This window comes from Pteropus medius, unplaced genomic scaffold (assembly GCF_902729225.1).
Source record: "Pteropus medius unplaced genomic scaffold, Ma_sr-lr_union100, whole genome shotgun sequence".
Taxonomy (NCBI): Eukaryota; Metazoa; Chordata; class Mammalia; order Chiroptera; family Pteropodidae; genus Pteropus; species Pteropus medius.
Window position 1 is genome coordinate 6,180,201 of NW_024351073.1, and position 16,946 is coordinate 6,197,146.

A 16,946-nucleotide genomic window follows, 5' to 3' on the forward strand; every position below is an offset into this window, starting at 1 on the left:
TCATCTGCTCTGTGCTTATGCTGATGTGGCTACATGTGGCAGGAGAAAGACACACAGCCCTGACCGGTCTCACTTTAAATTTATGAGGCCAAGTGTTCTCTTAAGGTTTCTTGACAAATAGTTTACATTTTCTTTTCTAGCATGTTCAATGTCCCATTCTCCTAGATAAATATTTTGTTCATTCCTTCTGTCCTCAAACCACCGATATGTCTTTTCACATCTCTATTCTCACCTGGTGGCCTTATTTTCCTACACTGAGAAAATTGAAGCAATCATGAGAGAATTTCCACAAACTCACCATGATCATTGTCAACCTATCTCCTGACATTTTATATAAAATATCAGTATTTGCCTCTCTCCTGTTCCTATGGTTAAACTCTCCTGGCACCAGTAAAAGCTCAAAGCTTCCACTTGTGTGATAGATCCCATTCTCTAGCTTATGCAAGGACATCGTTCTGAGCATTCTCTCCTCTTTCCCATATCATTAATGTTCCACTCTCTGTTAGACCATTCCTAATTAGCATATAAATTTATAAGCTCTTATTTCTTTTGTCTTAAAAACAAAAACAAACTTCCCTTACTGAGTACTGCCCCATTTCTCTGCTCCCCTTTACGACAGAACTGAGAAGAATGTCTATATTCATTGTCTCCAGTTTCTTTCCTCTCACTCTCTCTTGAACTCAGTCTTTCCCTGCATTATCCTCTAAAATCTCTCTTGTCAAGATTTCCAACGGCCAATTCTAAGTCAATGTGCTACTTGACTTTAAATACCATCTAACATAGTTGATCACCACCACGTTCCTCAAAATGGTTTGATTTTGTTTTGTTTTTTACCTGGCTTCCAGGATGCTAGGAGTTATAGGGCCCCAGGAGTAACAGGGCCCACGCTTTTCCTTTTACCTCACTGGCCACATGTTCTTAGTCTCTTCTTTTGATTCTTATTTTTCTTTATATCTTAACATTGGATTTCTAGGTTGTTTTTTTTTTTTCTATCTCTACTCATCCCTTGATAATCTCATCCAGTTTCATCTATATGAAAAATATTCCCAAATCTATGATGACCTTGACCTTTTCTTTGAACTCCAGACTCAAATTGCATCTTTGATTGTTCCACTTCAATGTCTAATAGACATTTCACACAAAATATCCACAAAAGAACTTATCTCTCCCCCAAACTTATTTTATTTGTAGTCTTCTTCATTCTATTTAATAACTCCATTATTTCAAGGATTTTAATCTATTTTGATAATTGCTATATTCCCAGTAGCTAGGCAAGTGCCTAATAAATATTTATTAAATAAATGCATGTTAAAGACTACAGCACCTTATTGCATCAAGGCAACACATTCATAACAAAGTCCATCCTTCCTTCCTTCCTTCTTGCCTTCCTCTCTTCCTTCCTTTCTCCCTCTCTCCCTCCCTCCATTCCTTCCTTTCTCCCTTCTTTCCTCTTTTTCTATTATTTAGAATTCATCAGTGATGTTATTAACAAGTTAAATTGAAGTCAGGCTTTTTCAGCAACAACACCTAACTTGGCTGTTGATTTAATTTGACCACGAGGACTAGCTTTGCCAATTCGGTTATGTGGCAGGAATTTTGCAGTCGTACAATGAGTGAAATCTTCAAATGCATTTAAACACAAAAGAAGATAAAAGTGTTTCATTAAAACTGTCATATAAGACAATGTGATTTTTAAGTCAAAATTATTTTGATTTCTTCAAACTTTTTGGTCTATATTGAGTTAAACAAGTTTCTTCAAAGTTACAAAGAAAAATATATCAATCATTTGATTAGCTTTGGTAAAGTCTTTTTGCTATATTTCCCAGATTCGAGAAAATGAATGATTCTGATGTTAAAATACAAGCCTTCTGCAATTCAGGAGATTTCCAATTCCCTGCTTTTAACAAAAATAGCCATATGATAGATTATTAAAAATAATTTCTGAAGATGTATCCTTATGAAACTTTTACTATGTAACTCAAAAGGAGTTCAAATAATTGAATTACAACACTATAATGAAATTCCTTCCATATATATTTATATAACTATGTTTTCTGAATACTACCATTTGTAAAAATTCAAAACATGGGTAAAGTTGATGCTAGGCTCTACCTCATTAAAGTAATGACTGCTACTTAGTGAACTAACTGAAAAAAATTACCATCTATCTTATTAAAGGGTATGTGTCCAGTAAAATTTTACTTTTTATGCTCCATAATTACTTATCACACTTCGTAATATATTCATGTTGTTTTAAACAGTTGCATACTAATAATTTTGATGGCTAACTCAATCTAGAAGAAATTAGAACCATAATAGAATTACGAATACAGAAAATGAAAAACAAATATTTCAAAAACATACATATTTTTGTTGCAGAACAGTTTGATAGGGTGATCAATAAAGCATAAAGACATATTTCATTTGGATAAATCCTGTGGGGGCAGTCTCTTTGATGACGAAAAAGCAACAATGTGAAGTGTATGTTAAAGAAGTGATCACTTACCTATTTTCAAATGGATGAGTATCAAATCATTCTAGTATTTGAGTTCATTGGACAGATTTATAAAGAAATGCAATAGTAGCTTTAAAATGTTATTATTTACAATACACTAGAAATATCACTCTTTGGAATTATTTAAATTTATGATGAAAATTTTAGAGGACAACTTTAAAAGTGTGTAAATGGGTAGTTAGCTTTTAATCTTTGGGAGAGTAAGTAATCCAAAAAGTTTGAAGATTATTATTATAGGAAATGTGCAAAATGCAGTTTGTCTAAGGCTGGTGCTCTCCTTACAGTAGGTAGCAAAGAGTAGTTGGTGAGGAATGGGAAGCGATGAGGAACGGGAAACCAGTATGTGCGTCCTTATTTAGTACAGTGGCTGTACCATAGAGGGGCGCTGGAAGACTGAGAGACAGAGAGGCCTTTGCCAGGCTCAGGGAGAACGGAAGTGGCTCTTCAAGCCAACGCAGGGGAAGAACAAAATGGCGGCCATTTTCATAAAGGTTCAACTCCACGAAATCTGGCCACGTTGGTGTCAGCAAGTTGGTTTGCGGCAACAGCTTCTGTCGGGACAGGTTTCCAGCGAGCTAGGACATAAAGCCCAGTTGGTAAGTTGGAGTCAAGGTGCTGGTGGAGAGGAGTCATGATGATTTCATTTGGGAGATGCTAAGTGTTCTGATTACTCATGGTTCAGCTCATACAGAGCATTCTGTGTGTCTTACACATTGATGTGAGAGCACCTCAGAGTTTCACCTACCACTTACGAAAAGATATAATGTTAAGTTGTTTGCTGGGAATGATGGACTTGCCAACTGAAGAAGCCTGGGGTTTCTTGGCAATTATAATGACAACCTTAAATAGAAACTTACTTGCCCAAGCCAATCAATGTTTGATTAATTCAGCTTCTTAATCTTGTGGAAAGAGTACTTATATTTCATAGTTCTCTGATCTGCTGGGGAAGTGGGGGCTATTTTCCATGAAAGTTGTGATCTAGGACAGTGGTCTCCAGCTTTTTGGCACCAGGAACTGGTGCTCCTATGAGAATTTAATACGTGATGATCTGAGGTGGAGCTGAGGTGGTGATGCTAGCACTGGGGACCAGCTGCATGTACTGATGAAGCTTCCCACTCTCACTAGCTCTCCTGCGCTCACCTCCTGTGGTGCTCACTTCCTGCCGTGCAGCTGGGTTCCTAACTGAGCAGTATTGGTCCACAGGCTGGGGGTGGGGGTTGGGGATTCGAGATCCCTGTTCTAGGAGAATTCCTGCAAGATTTCACAGGTTATGGCAATGCAGAGACAATATCAAATTTTATGATTCAGGCATTCAGTAGCAGCTTGTTCATTAGATTTGAAACTAGTCAGATGTAAATATAAAAACATCTACAAGATAAAAATGACTGTTTAGATTTTTCTATTATTTCACGTTATCCAAACCCTGATTTCTACTCTACTTTCTCCCTTTCAATACAGTAGGTGCCAGATTAACATACAAACAAAGGATAATAGATCATTTTTGATAGAATAGTCAGAGAAGGTTTCATAAAAGAAATGACATTTGAACTGATTCTTGACATGTTGAATTTTCAAGACAGGAGCTTAGAATAAAATACTGAGCTGTTGGTGAGGAAGTAGGTGTGGCCTAGCTCTCTAGGACATTTACTCCAGTAAAAGACTCTAGGAAGCTAGATATGATTTGTGTTGGACTTTTCTTAATATGTATTGATTGCACCAATGTGGTAAAAATGTCTGTATTAGATATGCGCTTAGATCTTTTATCACACATGGATTTGTGAAGTGGGAACTTTCTGAAATTCGATCCAATTAGTGGGCAGACTTTGGTATAGAATAGTTCTGTTTAGTATCCTATTTGTGGTGCTTTATTATTACTATAATCATGGAACAACTTTATTCTTATATTTCACCTAGAACCCTTTAACGTAGGTGTGATCCAGGAGTCCCCCTGGGCAAAATGGTGATTCAAGTTTTTATTGTCAGCCTGGGATTTTTTTTTTTTTTAAAAAAACAACCCTGAATGAGGGTTGTAGGTTCTAGATCTGGCAGCGCCACTGAGTAGCTAGATCTAATAAGAACAAAATAATAACTTCCTTCAGCCTTAGTTTCTCATCTGAAAATGGAAGTAGTAATAACTTCTTTACCTATTTGTAAGAGTACGATGAGGAATAAACCTTTCGATACATGTGAAATACTTCCAAGGAATTAACAATCCCGAAAATGCTAAGGATCATATTTTAGGCTCTCTCAGGGTACAATTTGGTAATCAGAAAAACAGCCATTCACGTGTATAAAGTGGTACAAGTAAAGTTCATGAGAGCTAGGACTTTGTTTTCTGTTATATTTACAGTGCCTGGAACAGTATCTGTCACAGAATAGGTCCCACTATATATTTATAAGATGAAGGAATGAATGAGTGACTGGAGGCATTCAGGGGCCTCCCTCTAGCTGCCAACCTGGCTGCCAAAGCTTTATGTCTAGGTGACTGGCTGAGTGAAGTCTGTAAACTGCGTGTTTGCTTAAGAATATCTTGCTTCCACCTGCTTTTCTCCCTATTTCAATAATAGTACTAGCTAACATTGCTCGAGGACCACATATGTACTAGGAACTGTGAGGTGCTTTACATAAACTATTGGTAATCCTTATAACCCTGAAAAGGTGCGTGTCCTTATTTTCAACATCAGAAATTGATGCTCAGACAAGCTCAGTAATTTATTAGAAATCAAATAGCTAATGTGTTAATTTGGATAGGCTAGATTATGCTGTGATAATAAAATCGTCCATATCTCAGTGACTTAAAACACAAATGTTTGTTTTTTCCTGTGTCACATATTCATAGTGAGTCAGCAGAAGGATCCTGCTCATTTTACTTAGGGATCCAGGCCACAGAGCAGCAACTATCACAAATATTGCTGTACCAGAAAAGGAGACATCTCTAGAGAGTGTCACACCAGCAGTGAAAGCTTGCCCTAGAAGTGACATACATCGTTTCTTTTCATAATGCATCGGCCAGGATTAGTCAGATGACTCCACCCAACCACAGGCAAGCTAGGAAGTGTAGCTCTATCTTGTACTTGGAAGACAGATTCAGAAATTTGGGGAGGCAGTGCAAATGACCCCCAGAGGTAGTAAGTGGAAGACTTAGTTTCTTAATCCAAAAATTATCTGACTCCAAAGCCAGGTTTATTTCACAAAACCACCTTGCTTTACTCAACTTGCCTAGAGTTCTAGGAATAGAGAATATCCATATCATTTAACTTTGTTGCTTTTCAGTGAGGGTTGTCTTCTTGAGGCAACCTAGGCTGAATCTTCTTAGGCCGATAACAATTCTTCCTTCTCAGTTGTCACACTAGAAAGCATGGCTTCTTTGGCCTATGGCAGATGAGGGCTTGAAAGTCAGACAATGGTAGGATAGGCACTTTCCCTGTCTATGTTATCTTCTGCTTGCTGCATCTGTAGCAGAAATAGTGTCATTGACACCATTTTCTGCTAGTTTAGTCCCAGAGCTTCTGGAATGACTTCCAGTCCTAGACCTGCTGGAGTGACCTAGCAATCGGCTAGGTGCACCCTGAACTATAGAAGATGTATGCTGGGCCAGGAGCAGACCTTCTTCCTGCAGACTTGGAAGGAGCTGATGGCAAATGCCTGCCAACACGATGTGACTAATTTAGGGTCACTCACATTTCCATCTTTGTAGGCAGACTGTGATGTGAGTTTGGAAGCTAACCAGCAAAGGGCCCTGAGTTGGCAGTCAGGAGTTTTGAAATCAGTCCTGGTTCTATCATCACTAGCTCTGTGACCTTGGGCTAGTAATTTAATCTCTCAGAAGTCTGAGTTTTCTCATCTGGAAAAAAAATTCTACTTTCAACATTCAGATTTTTAAGATGAAAACTGCCAATCTGCACTTAATGTGTATGGCTAACATCTAAATAGCACTTAATATTTTACAGAGCTTTCTTCAGTGCCTTGCTGTGTAGACGTGATTGCCATGATTTCCCCAGGGGAGAAACTCGGTCTTGCAGGATCAGACAAATTGCTCAAGGTTTCACACTTAATAAATAGCAGAAGTAGGCCGCGAATACAAATTTTCTGTCTCCAAATAGGGTCTTCTTTTCGCTGGTCTGTGTGAGTGACCAGGGTAGTCCACAGGATGCGAAGAAGAACACACAGAGAAGTGGGTGGCAGAGAGAAACCAGTAGAGGAGTTGGATCCTTAAAGTCTAACTTGGAATTCAAGCTCTGCCATTTATTGGTTTATAGTCCTAGAAAAGCCACTTCTTTTCTTTTTCCTGTTTGGCAAGTGTAGGTAGGGCTGACAGTCATCTGGTGCACACTGGTACAGCCACAGTGCTTACTGAAATGTTGATATCCTTCTGTTCTGTTTAGTGAATAGCCACTCCAACTGACCCCCTCCTTTAGGATTCCCTCACACCTCCCCATGATTCAGCTGCAAAAGGGTTAATGTGGGCCTCAGCCGGGGGCATTAAAGATCTATTCCATTTCAGGGTTATGGTTGGTTTCAAGGCATATTGGTTCCTAATTATTTTTAATATCACCACGATTGAGGATAATAATGATAATATTCTTCTCAGCTTCAATGGACTGCTGTTAAAGGTCAGACAGTATAAAACAATGAAGATGACTAGTCAGCTGTAAACTTTAAAGGTAGTATTTTTAAAGTGTCATAGCAATGGTCTCTGGCAAAATAATTTTGTACAGAAAATAACACGTAGGATTTTACCTCAGTGAGCTTTGTTGTCCATTAGTCTGTTCAAGATTCTGAGGTGGTAAAGGAACTTATTTTACATTTTTTACTTTGAATTTTAAAACATTTGAGAATAGAACTCATTTCTTTCATATAATTTACCTATCACATCTTCAGCCAATTTCGTGAATCTTGGTTTTTGACCCTGAGCTTATTGTTTCCTAAATCATCACTTAATTCTTTTATGGTATGTCTTTATATGCAGAGGCTCACATGGTTCCTACCCCAGGTACTGCTTCAATCCAGGCACAGAGGCAATCAGCTCCCTATGGCAGCTTTATCACAGAGCAGAGGTCTCGAGAACCCAGCTATCCTAGAATACCAAGAACAAGGAAAACAATAGCATTATAAAAACAATGGCAGATATTATTTATTGAGTGATGTTTTACATGGTGAGGACTCTGAATGTTGTACATATTCTACCAGCCGTGGGGTCTGACTCTTCATCCACTTTACCCTCATATGATTAGTGTAAGCCAGGGGTCGGCAAACTCTGGTCAGCAGGTCATCCAGTCCCAGGTCTGTTTTTTGATGACCATAAGCTAAGAATATTTTTTACATTTTTATAGGATTGAAAAAAGAATATGTTACAGAGATTATGAGTGCCCCACAAAACCTAAAATCATTATTAGTTTGCCTTTTACAGAAAAGTCCCAATACATAGTAATCTCACTTTCTTACTAGTGGTTAGATTAGAGTTTAGGCATGTGGTCCATTAAACAACAGATAGTTATTAGTCCTAACCCACTATTATGAGGAGACATCAGTAAGCAAAACAGACAAAAATTTCTGTCCTCATGTATCTCACATTCTAGTTAATGAGATATAAGTATGTTGCTGTTGGGTAAAGGTTCTCGATTTAAGTAGACAGTGAAAAGGGATATTTCTTACTACTTCTAGATGTTTCTCTCATTAAATGTAATACTTATAATTTATGATCATGAGGGGAGCTAGCTCAAGATAGAGTCAACACATCAAGGGTGACAGGAGAAAGTTAGAAAGAAATTAATTAAGCTGCTGAGTCAATCAATTCTGAAATCTGCCATACCTAAGACTTCCCAACATATTAGGTAATAAGTAATAAGTTTCCTTTAAGTCCTTTCAAATCAGAGTTTTCTGCTACCTGAATTAGCCAACAGCATACATATACACATGCATTACCTAACTTAATCCTTACAGCAACCCTATGGAATACTTATTTTTATTTTACAGAAGAGGAATATAAAAATTAGAGAAATTAATTAATTGCATAGTCAACATGGTTGAGTGAAGGAGCCAAGATGGGAACTCAGGTCTCTCTGGACTCTCTCTCATGGAATTTCTAATTGTTAGTGGAAAAGGCAGGAAGTCAACATGGGGACAGTTTTTATGTCCTGAACCTGTGTATATAATAACTGCATTACTGAGTTTCATCCTCTTTCTTAGACCTAGACCAATGCTTCTTGACCCCTATTCCAAAATGAGAAGGGAGCATTTTTCTATTGGTTGAGAAGTCATTATCCTAAGTTGTATGAATATAATAAGGAACCAAGCACTGAAATCTCCCAGCGAAGGGCAAATCTATCAATTTCTTTCCATTTCTTCCACCACCATTTAGATCACTTCTCACCTTGTCTACTGCAATAATAGACTCCCACCTGGTCTATGTCCAATCCACTCTGGTCTTCTAATCCAGTCTCTTCACTGTAACTGGAGGATAAAGACAAATTTTCACTATGGTTTCCGAAGCCTGTTCAGCTTCATCTTTCTCCTCAAGCACTCCCCTGGAGCTATCTCTGTTCCAGCCACACTGGCCTTTATCAGCCATCGTTTTCTGCCTGGAATGATCTTTCTTTCCATCTATGCCCAATAAATACCTATTTGTCTTTAAGATATATGTTTATGGTTTCTTTTTTCATGCAGGCCTTTTCTGATGTAAGAGAGCAGTGGCTGTATTTGTCACCATTGTAAACCCACTCCCTGGCACACAACAGGTGCTCAGTGTATTTGTGAAATGAATGTATACATGTATGCTTGAAAAGGCATCATATATTTGTTCAGTGATTCACAACATCAAGGAGATTTTAGAGCTCAGGTTGTATCAGTCCCAATCCCTGCAGAAAATACATGAGATCCTCAAATGGAACACTTGAGAAATGTTTTATTTAGGAACTATTTACACAAGTGTAAATGGGTTTAAGGGAAAGTAACAAGGGATGGTGAAGCACCCTGGGGTAAGCAAAACTGGAGAGAAGTTGGTACCCCTAAAACTGAGCAAGTGAAGGGACAAATTTCACTCCAAAGAGAATAGCTATGGTTCTGGAAGAAAGCCACAGGATAGGAACTGTGACTATTGTAGACAAACGCAGTTAACTGTAAGAAACTTTCCAGCGTCCAGCAATGCCAGAATTATAAGAACAAGTGAAACGTCATTATCACCAACATCACTTTTCCTCACTTGACCTCCATCATGTACCCAGCTGAAAGCCAGAGGGCAAGAAACTGAAAGATATAGTCCATAAAGGCTACTTTCCAGGGCACAAAGTTGAGTGGAAAGTGGAGAAAATGGATCTGGCAGGACAAATAAAAAATATCCAGCCATTGGTCATTGGGACAATTCCATCTCTTGCTTTTCTAAAAGAATTGCTAAGACAAGTACTGCTAAGGTTAGCTTGAAAAATTTTAATTTAATATAACAAACATAAAGAAATCACTGAAGTTTAAAAGCTATATAGATACTTGAAGCTACAAATGTTTTAATATCATGGAAATACCATGAGAAATGTGGATTAATGAAAAGTACATGGGATTTTTAGTTAGACGTGAGATCAAACCATAGCTCTGCTACTATCTACTTTGATAGCTTGATTATTATTATACAATCTCATAGAGTCATTGAAAGAATCCAATGTCTAGAACATGGTAGGTGCTTGTAAAATGATGTCTACTGTGACAGAGTTATGTAGTTATTATCCGCCATAGGGCCTAGCACTACGGTAAAGTCTCTCTCTGGGAGCTTTTGTTGTTGTTAAACAATGAGGGATGGAGAAATTGGAGACTAAGTAGGCCAGCGAATAAGCAAATATCAATCATATATTAAGATCTGCAAGAAAGATGCAGGTCACAAGCTCTGGCAGATCTGCTGTATAACTGGACCACGCCTCACCCTCACCCTTACAGAAACTTCCAGTCTTAAAAGCTAGAGTAGATCACAAGAATTGTATTTCTCAGTGAGCTACTGGGTTGCTCAGCTACAGGCAGTTAGACGACAGGCTATTGAATCCAGTAAAAGCAGGAGTAGTTTAGAACTCCTTAGTGGGTGCTTCTGCCTCAAGACAGTAGTGACATAACACCGCCCAGCTCCAATCCATTGTGTGAGAGTGACAACTTTTTCCCCACTTAACAAAACCCCTGTTTGCTAACTTGGTGCCAAATGGCTCACATAAACACTGAAAGATTAAAGACCACATTGTGCTTTCTTTGCCATTGGAAGGGCATTATTTTCCATGTTGATAAAATCTAGAGGGAAGAATAAGTCACAATGGACTTTTATTTTAACCATTGAACACTCAAGTATTCCACAGAATGCCTGGGGCTTTGATCTACTTCTGGTCTCCTGGCTTCTGCCATTAGGAAAAGTAAAGACACTTGGCTCAGAATTGATCCCTGGGGGATTGATTGAATGGTGTTTTGGGGGCTCATTGGAAAGGAATTAAGAGGCGAGATGAAGAAGCAAAATTAGAGAGACTAGAGGACGATCTGAAGTAACAATATTTATGCCAGGAGTCCACTGCATGCAATATGATTCTTACTGTCCAAGAGCCTGGAACATACTGACAGGGGCAAATGCTACCAGAGTAGATGAGTCACAGCATCAGGACAGACTCAAATCTGTCCCCCTTCCTCAATGCATCTTTTCCTGTGTCGATTTCTGTCTTCTCCATAGTTTCTCCAAACAAGTCTGGCAATTCTTTTATTCCTCTCTCTCTGTTCCTACTTATATTAATGCCTTGTGTTGTCTCAGTTTACTCTTGAATTTGAAGTTACATTGGACCAGGAATCAAGAAGGCTACTTCTAACTTTAGCTTTGCTGTATGTTTTAGAGCATGGCCTTTTAGAACTTCCAATTTTCTCAACTCTCAAGAAATATCTGTTTGCTGTAGTTAACTGCTGAGAAGCCAGGGAAATACATTATGTAGCAAGATTTTTTAAAATTTGAAGCAAAATTTATTTACATAGGGTGAATGCACACTACTTAAGCATATGCTTTGATGAGTTTTAGAAAATGTATACATCTGTGTAACCAACGCACTAATCAAGATATAGTATGTTTCTAGCATCCCAAAAAGTTCTCTCATGTCTCTTTTACATCCTCTTCCAACTAATCCCTCCCACCCAGAGGTGACCATTATTCTGATTTCTGTCACAAGATATTAGTTTTTACTGTCCTTGAAGTTGTTAGAAACACTTTGAAAAGTGAGTTACCGTACAAAATTTAGTATTACTGTTTTTCAACTGGATGATATTACTTAAGAGAAAAGATCTAGTCTTTTACTTAATACTAAGCAGAGAGCATGGTAGTTATGATTCAATTCAATACTGAATATATATTAAAGTGAATAAAGTATAGAAGAAAGGACTTTGGCCTGGATTCTAAGCAAACTGAATTCTAATCTCTTCTTCCTTTATCCAGCTTTGTGTCCTTAAGCAAATTAAAAAAAAAAATTATCTTCAATTTTTTGTTTTATTAAAATGAAGGAAATAGATTAGATGACATGGAGTATCTTTTGCTTTTAGAAGTTAACTAACAATGATAATAACTAAGATTTATTGAGTGCTTACTATATACCAGGCACTATTCTAAATACATTTATCTTTGTAACAGTCCAATAACTTAACTTAAATAGAAGGAGAGATTTAGAGATTAACTAACTCTGATAAAGTCACAGAACTCATAAGTGAGCAATGCTAGGCATTGGATCCAGGCAGTATAACTCTAGAGCCTGCAACTTAACCATTACACTCTGCTGCCAATCACTGGGGTGATAAATTAATATAATAGGTAAGTGTGAAGAATGAAAACTGTGGGCATGTGGTTAGATCTAGTAATGGGTCACATTTTAAAAGTTTTAAAATAAACTTTATTATGGAAATTCTAAAAAATTCCAAGATGCATCTATAAAAAAGGACAGGTTTTCACTTAACTATAATGCCATGTCACACCTAATAAAATTAACAATAATTCTTGAATATGTGTTGTTTAATACTAAGTGCATTTTCAGAATTTTCTGTCTTTGCATTTCTTGTCTTAACATTTCTTTCTTTGTAGTTTTCCCAATTAAAGCCAAAAATGCTCCACTCATTTTATGTGGTTGTTCTGTCTCTTCTGTTTCTTCTAATCTAAAATCCTCCCTGACTTGAAGAGGAGAGCTTTAGATAGTTGTGAAGGAAAGGAGAGTATGAGAGTACCTTTCTAGTTTGTTTCTTATATACAAAAAAGGGATGATATGGGTTTGCAAGAGAATAAAACAAAATCACCCAGCTTCTCCCCATTTTTGAGGCCCCTCACTTACCCTATTTATATATGACCATCCTTTTTCTTATGTAAGTAGCAAAGGGTTGCCAGAAAGAGGCCAGTGGATTTTCTTGCTCTAACCAGAATTAGAAAGCATATCATTACTGAAAGAGATTACTATGAATAGCTCTCAGCAAAATACTTCTATTGTCACAGGAACATGGTCTCGATGAGGAAATTGACACCTGAAGAAATGTCTATGTGTACTTTTTTTTTGGCACAGGAAGGGAAAACAACGACATGGGGTTGTGTGCTTTGCAGGGAAGACCTCCTCCAGGTCAGACTGGCTCCAATCTGCCTGAGGCTCATGGACCTATGATTTCTGAGATTAGCCATCCAGAGAACTAAGTCCTTCCTTTTCATAGTCTGGATTCACTTTATGCAGATGCTTATTAATGAATAACTAGAATCATATCAGTGCAGTGCTAGGAAAGGCCTACGTGACAGCCAGTTGAGTGTTTTTAAACACTATGTCTCACGGAACTTCATCTACGGAGGCACTTTAAGTATTCTGCAAATGTTTGGTTTGAATTTATTTAAAAAAAAATGTAGTCAGCTTTTGATTCTGTTATTAGTGCTTATTTTGGATTTCATTTATAATCTCTTGGAATCCAGTTTTAAGTAGACCTTATCAATACTAAATAGCAAATTAGCTTCATCTCTTTGTCAGGGAATTTCTGAAATAATGATTCCCAAATTGCCTTGGAGAAAATATACATTCTTGATGTAAAAATAAACTTTTGATGAGGTGCTTCCTTCTTGTATACCTGAAATCTGGGAAAACCCATTGGAGTAAGATAATGCTTACATAGAATAGGTAAATCGGAGTTTTTATTGTTATTTTCTTGTGTGCATATATACAGTAAAATCATTTATTCATCAAACATAAAACATTATATGTTTTATATTTCTGTATGAAAATGCATTTTCAAATGTCTGAAGGGCACACCTAATCCAAACATCAGTTACCTTAGGTGCAGCAGGAAGGGACCAGGATTGGAGAGGCAGGCAAAGAAGACTTTGCTATCTATAATGTTCAATTTATTTTAAAGGAAAAGGATTTATTTATATTCGATGTTCTTAAATATTGATGTAAAAATAGTTAAAGATTTATTAAATAACATACGAAGCAGAGTTTTGAAGGAATAAAAGAAATTGAGGTGGTTGGCACAGCTTTCCCCATTTCATGCTGTAGTTGTCCTGACTAATCTCTCCATTTGTGCTTCCCCCTTGCTCCTTATCACAATCTCTGGTTTGCCTACTGCCAAGTCTAAACTTCGTATTCCTTTCTACAAATGTGGTTACTCTTGTTGACCTTGGGGAGAGCTGAAAATGGAAATGTAAAGAGACTGACTTTTGCGGTATAGGTAGTATGCCCAGGCATGCTGTCAGACAAGCCTGAAGGTAAATCTTGTTCACATCATTGACTACTTTTGATCCATGAGTAAATCACCAAGCTTTTAGAATTTATTTTCTCATCTTTTAAGTAGATATAATTTTATCTATTTTGTGAATTTTGTACTGAATGTTAAATAGGGATTAAGTAGTATATGAAAATGTTTTGCACAGTACCTAGCATATAGTTATGAAGTTAGGTTCAATAAATATTAGATTCCTGCTTTTTAGTTCTCTTGTTCTTTTATATCACCAGGAATTGCGGTAGAAGATGATGATCTGGAGAAACAAAAAATGTAAAAAGTGATCTTTGTCTAGGATCTATGTAAATAGTTAAATACAGTAAAGTGGTTTGAGTTCTCTGATATGAGAGCACTGAGAGGACATAAAGAAAGAAGTAATACTAGTAAGATAATAGCTACAATGTACTAAATGTTTACTCTGAATTAGGCACTATGCTAAGTGCTTTTTGTACCTTACCTTATTTAATTACCCACAACCCTTTGTGGGATGGGCTGTATTGATGTTAAATGTCTTGTCTCAAATCACATATCTATTCAGTAACAGAACTGAGATTTGATTTTGGGTCTGCCTAACTCCAAAGCCCATGTTATTAACCACTGTTTTGGAGTTGAGAATAGAGGCAGGAAAATTTTATTGAAAATTTTTATTAGTTCATCTATCTATCATCCATTCAGCCTTCCTTTCTGAAAAGATTTAAGGTGTCTTTTGGAAAAATAACATTTGAGCTGGTAAGTAGGGCCAGAAAGGGCTATCTTGATAGATAGAGGCAGCAACGTGAGGAGTAATATGAAAGGATCCATCGACAAGTAGCCTTGTATGGCCACAGACTAGGTTAAAACAGGCTGGAGAGGTCGATTTGACTGGATACCTTGTATGTAATATTATAGAATGGAGAAGTAATTCTGTAGGCAGTAGGGAGTTGGTAAGAATAATGAATATCACAAGGCAACTAATTTTCTTAACATGGGAACCACATCTCACATTATGGCCTCAAATGGAGGCACTTTGCTTGATTATTCTCATTTATTAGAATTTATGAATAGGATTTGGCAGTTTTCAGAAATATAATCTAGTCTCTGAGGCTGAAGTTTTAACTTCATAGAGGCTAGTGGAAGGAATATGCCTCATCTTGTAAAGGCCATTTCCAATGTGGAGTTTAAAAAAATAGTTTGAATATTGGGGGACAGCTGGAATATGTTTTCAACTTGAGGGTTAGAGGTGCCAGCTTAGCAAATAAAAATATAGATTCTCAGTTAAATTTGAATTTCAGATAAATAACAAGTACTTTTTTAAAAGTATGCAAAATTTAGGGCATACTTAAGTAAAAAAATATTTGTTGCTTATCTGAAATTCAGATTTATCTGAAATTTGTTGTTTAGCTAAAATTCAAAGATGGGGTGTTGAGTTGCCAAAGCCATCCTTAGAAAAAAGGAATGAGGCTGAAGGCATCACTCTGCCTGACTTCAAATTATACTACAAAGCAATATAGGGTTTAGGGGGAGAGTGAAATGGGTAAAGGAGATCAAATATATGGTAGCTGCAGGAAACTAGACTTCGGGTGGTAAACACAATAGAATATACAGATGTCAAATGATAATGTACACCTGAAAATTATATAATTGTATAAACCAGTGTTACCCCAATAAACTTAATTAATTAAAGTTTATTGGGGTAACACTGTTTAATACAACCCTCCTGAGTTGGCTACTTTGTTTTGATATACATGAAATTTCAAATTTATTGATTTGTAGTCATTCCCCTTATAATCCCTTTCTCTAAAGTGCTGAGGTCCTGCAGGACTCAGCGTCAGGACAAACGTGTGCTATGTACAGTGCACCGCCGCTTCCCACACATGTGGACCTGAAGGAGGCTGACCCCAGGGCTCTGGGAAACAAAAGAAGAAAATCCAGGCATGGTCCCTGTGAAGGCTTTTTTTACAGGGCCAACTTTGGATGTTTTACAGCCTCGGGGTGGCCTGGCAGCCTGGCCTGAGTGGTTTAATGGTGAAATTCTTTTAAGCGATTGTGTTAGTTTCCTTTTCATAAACCTTATCTCTTCCTAGGAGTGCGTTTTAGTTTGCCTGGATGGAGTCGAGTGTTCTGCGGCTCCCTGAGTCCTCACGTCGGACTCCGTTTCTGTGGGATTTCTTTCTTTACTTGTTTGCTTTAGGAAGAGGCTCACTGATAAAGAAGGGCAGCCGTCTGGGGGCCCGCGGGTCCCCTGGGTACAGCTGCCCTCTGGGGCCCTGCCTCCTCCTCAGGCTGCAGGGAGTTTACTTATAATCACGGAATATTTAAGCTGAAAAGAACCTTAACATGATATATCATGAAGGGGCATGGTAATGGGGTATCCTTGACCACCACCCCGCAAGTAGTATTACTTTTTTATCTGTTATACATTCTTAGTTTCCCTGAAAGCTATTTGCTGAAAGGATTCTGCTGCTATAAATAAGGTATGAAAATCTTTATTATAGCTCCAGCTCATTACAAATAAGGGATCTGAAGCCCAGAGAGGTGACACGACCTCTCAAAGATAATGTAGTAGGTTTGTAACAGAACTGGGGAAATGAGAGCCCAGATCCTCCAGCTCCCCGGTGGTGTTTTTTATTCAAGTGTAGCAAGTCCCTCACACCATAACACAAGGACTCTATCCTATAGACCATGCGCATTTCAGGGGCCAGGAAAGAGTTCCTTG